Source organism: Girardinichthys multiradiatus, chromosome 6 (assembly GCF_021462225.1).
Source record: "Girardinichthys multiradiatus isolate DD_20200921_A chromosome 6, DD_fGirMul_XY1, whole genome shotgun sequence".
NCBI classification, from domain to species: Eukaryota; Metazoa; Chordata; class Actinopteri; order Cyprinodontiformes; family Goodeidae; genus Girardinichthys; species Girardinichthys multiradiatus.
The window spans coordinates 1,167,445-1,171,958 of NC_061799.1; positions in this window are offsets into that span (position 1 = coordinate 1,167,445).

Below are 4,514 nucleotides of genomic sequence, written 5' to 3' on the forward strand. Positions count from 1 at the left end.
TCTTCAGTGGTCAAACAGGTCGCCAGTCCATTACAGCAGTGGTTCCCAACCTTTTTTGACTTGTGTACCCTCTGAGCCTTTTTGTATTCTCCCATATATATGTATATGGGGGAATATATATATATTATATATATATATATATATATATATATATATATATATATATATATATACACACATTACAGATTCTTTATTTTCATGACTATGAATATTGTAGCTTCACACTGAAGGCATCAAAACTATGAATTAACACATGTGGAATTATATACTGAACAAAAAAGTGTGAAACAACTGAAAATATGTCTTATATTCTAGGTTCTTCAAAGTAGCCACCTTTTGCTTTGATTACTGCTCCACACACTCTTGGTATTCTGTTGATGAGCTTCAAGAGGTAGTCACCTGAAATGGTTTTCCAACAGTCTTGAAGGAGTTCCCAGAGATGCTTAGCACTTGTTGGCCCTTTTGCCTTCACTCTGCAGCTAGAATGTCTACATTCTGATTCCCTTTTTTTTTTTTTGCTGGATGTGGTTGACCACATCCTTGAACATTACCATACCATTTCTATTCATAAAACACTTCAAACAAACCAAGGTTTACAAAAATGCTGTACATATGCAAATACCATTTCACTCCAGGACACTCTAGGCCAGAGGTTGATGATCGTCTCTGAAGTCGTGTCTTCGGACCTTGAGCCACATGTCTTGGACATCCGGGCGAAGAGAGGGGCTGAGCAGTCCATTGATCACCACCTGGTGGTGAGTTGGATCCGCTAGAGGAGGAGGAAGCCAGACAGACTTGACAGGCCCAAGCGTAGAGTAAGTGTCTGCTGGGAATGTCTGATGGAGCCCTTGGTCAGGGACGTATTCAACTAAAACCTCCGGGAGAGCTTTTCCCGAAGTTGGAGAGATAGAGTCCGGATGGACTATGTTCTGTGACTTTCTGTTTAATGGTGCAATAGTTTAATCTTAAGGCTGTGTATGAATCCAACCGGTTACTGCCCAATTTTGTCACTACTTCATCACAAACTGCAGTAAAAACAGTTACAGCAATGACAGGAAGTTTGTTACTGTTTCAGGAGCTTCTCAACATTTTGAATGTTACAGGTGATAACTGAATTTGTCACAGCAAAGTTGGGTCACCTACCAGTGAATCATTAAGTTTCTTTAAAGTACAGACTCTGCCAAAGCTCATCCATTATTGTCACAAATTTTAATATCACATACTTTTTTGAACTTCATACCATCACCACACTAGGATCTGTTTTTGTATTGGAAAATGTTGGCCCAAATGTTGAAACCATTTCAAACTGAGATGTTAACACCGTCAGGCTCCTCCTTCCAATCACTGACCTTTTTTATAACAAAGCGGCGAGGCAGCAACGCAGGAACTGTAAATGGTAGAAGTGTTTAAAATGCACTTCTTTTCAGTAATGTGCAAAGGTCTTTAAATCCCTTTCACTTCTACTTCAGGATTCTTGTAGTTAAAAATTGTCATTCAAAATGCATTTTCTTTTTCGAAAGAATTTAGAAAAAGTGTTTGATAACTCACCAGGAATCACACTGTTGATAAAAAATATTTTGCATCTTTTGAACTGTTATTGTTTATATTTTTGAAATTGAGTTTTTGTGACCATTTAAAATTGGTTAATTTAAGTGGTCTAATATATGTTGCTTTAGCACAGTTAATCCTGCTTTTCATTGGTGTACTGAGGAATTCATAAGGCAGTGTTTAATGGTTTCAAATACATACATCCAGGTTTGGTACAAGTAGGTACTGAGCTGAAAATGAGTGAAATGAGATTCTATTGCTTCCAACATTGGGCCATGATGACATGTGTACACCCCACATAGCCCACCAGCCAGGCCATTAAATGATCTAATACAAACCCAAAATGCGACCCCCCCAAATGCTTTTGCGGCATTTCCTATCACATTTTCTTTCCTTCAACTCAACTTTCAATTAATATGGTTGGATACCCTACTCTGAACAGACAGCTTCTGTAGCAATGACCCTTTATGGCCTAACCTCCTTCTGGAGGGTGCCAATGACTGCCTGCAGGACAACCTGCAAGTCTGCAGTCTTCCCCACGCTTACCTTATAATGTTTTACACTGTTAAAGAACTAAATTGTGGGGGTTCAATTGCTGTAAAACAAATCATCAAAATAAACAGACAAAAAGACTTTAGACATAACTCTGCATGCAATGAATGGAATGCGAGTTTCCACTATTTGAATTGAACTACTCAAATAAATCAACTTTTTAATGATAGTTCTTTTAGATGCACCTGTATTTATTGAACAATGATTGATACAAGCAGTCACATATCCCTCTGACTACTAGCTAAATAAATCCTGCATATTGATGTTTTTTAACCTTCCTTAACTGTTTGAAAGGTAATAAGGATAATACAAAGATTTTTATAAAAAAAAGTTTATTTTTGAAATATAATGCATCCCTTCCACTGGACATCAGAACACAAATATCTAAGAAACAGAACCAAGCTGGAATTACTTAGCTGAGGCCTATTAACTTGGTTAATGACCATGAATGATCGTAGCTCATAGTTTCTCGTCACAGCATGATAATGATTTATTTGACATCACTTATTGGATTGGCCAGTACTCAGAACAACAGTCCAAGCAACTCAGAGAATAACTAAAAAGGAGAACTGAAAATTTCCACCAGTTGTGGAAGTCTTCTGGAGCTATTGCTAAATAACTGTAGATTCCAGGATCATCAGTTCAAACAACTGTGTGTGAGAACAAGGAATTCAGATGTCACCACATAGCTAGGGCAAAGATCCAAACTACACCCCTCAGATGAAAAGTTAGGGATGCTCAGTAACAACCCAGGAACCACAAAGACTCAAGCCTGCCATGAACTGGAAAACCGTTGTAGACCAGTGTCACTGTCCACAATGAGGCCAGTTTTACATCAACATGGACTGAGAAGATGGTGAGAAAGAAAGAAGACCCTGCTCCAAAATCCACATCTTAAAAGGTACACTGAAATTTTAGCTGTGTACATGGAAAAAACATTCTTCAGGAGCAAGATTTAAAGGGGACATATCATGCACAATTCACTTTTTTAGCCCTTAAATTCATTTTGTTGTGTACTTGGAGTGTGTAGGAGTGCAGAAACGTTGACTTTCGTCTCTGTGTGCTGCGTAGATATATTTATATTCTGTTTAGGTCATATTTTTCAATCTGTTCAGTTTTCTCTATTATGTGTTTTGAAAAATTACGTTACAGTATTTGCTGCGGAACAGCTTAATATGGTCATGGACTTCCAGCTACCAATTTCGCAAAACTGTCATTTTTATTTCTCGCTGTGATTTTGTAGTCCAAGCTCAAGTATGCCGAAGCTGCAAGTAGTTAAGTCTAAATGTTTGGTTGTTGGGTGTATTAACCCGCACAATTCATTACACCGTCGCCCAAAATCACAACCTCTTCAAAGTGCCTGGTTAAATTTATTTTTCATGGAAGTCTTCCAACATCATTGGAGAAATTCCTCTTTGTCTGCGTGTTGATATGATGTCCTGGCCATTGTTCTGATAACAGTAGCATCGTGCCTTCAGCTCTAACTCTGGGTCAGATGCTGGGTCGAACATGTAAGGCTGGATTGACAAGTCTTCCGTTGTTGACATTATTCATTTAATCATTAATAATAATAGTTTCTGTGGTGCTAGATAATTTCTGCTATCAAACTACAAAAATGGCAGAACAGAGTGGAGTGAAACACTCTGAGACCTGGAGGGGGGTGGGCGTGAAGTGCCTCAATAGCATTTAAAGAGACCACAGCAAAACGAATTGCATGATATTCCCCCTTTAATGATCACAAGGCAAGAAGCATACTTGGCTCAGTTGAGGTAAGGCTTACATCCAAAAGGGCACCTTCCCACTGTCAGGCACTGTGGTGGTAGCGTCATGCTTAAGAATAGTCAAATCCCCAGTCAGAATTATGCCGGAAACTTCTTGATGATTGAAAAAGCGTGTAGCTAAGACACCTTTAAGCTAACATTATCTGGTGTGTATGTACATATTTAAGCATATATATATATAACACTGTGATCCTGTGTTTGAGAAAATCCATGGGGATCTCTAACTTATAAATTTGAAATTACATTTACTTAAACTAAGTGTGTAGCAACACTTTGCAGCCTTGCCTGACAAAAAATCAAGTGTTGTCCATAAAATAAAAAAAACAAAACAAAAAAAAACAGACAACATAGAGGAAAAAAGTAACTGTTCACTTTGGAGGACACTGATTAATGAGATCAGTGGTATGGAGTGTGTGTGGGATGAATTTCAGTTTCTAAATGTTTACTACTATGAAGACATTTAAACTGTAGTCAGGAGGGTATATTGAACTGCTTAATTTATACAAAAGGACTGCCTTAAGACAGCAGTAGATCCACTTGCTTTTATCAGTTCGTTGGGAGAAAAACGTCACATTCTGAAACTGCCTCCCAGTTCCTCTTGGCTGTCTGCATTAGAATGACACAACAGACAAA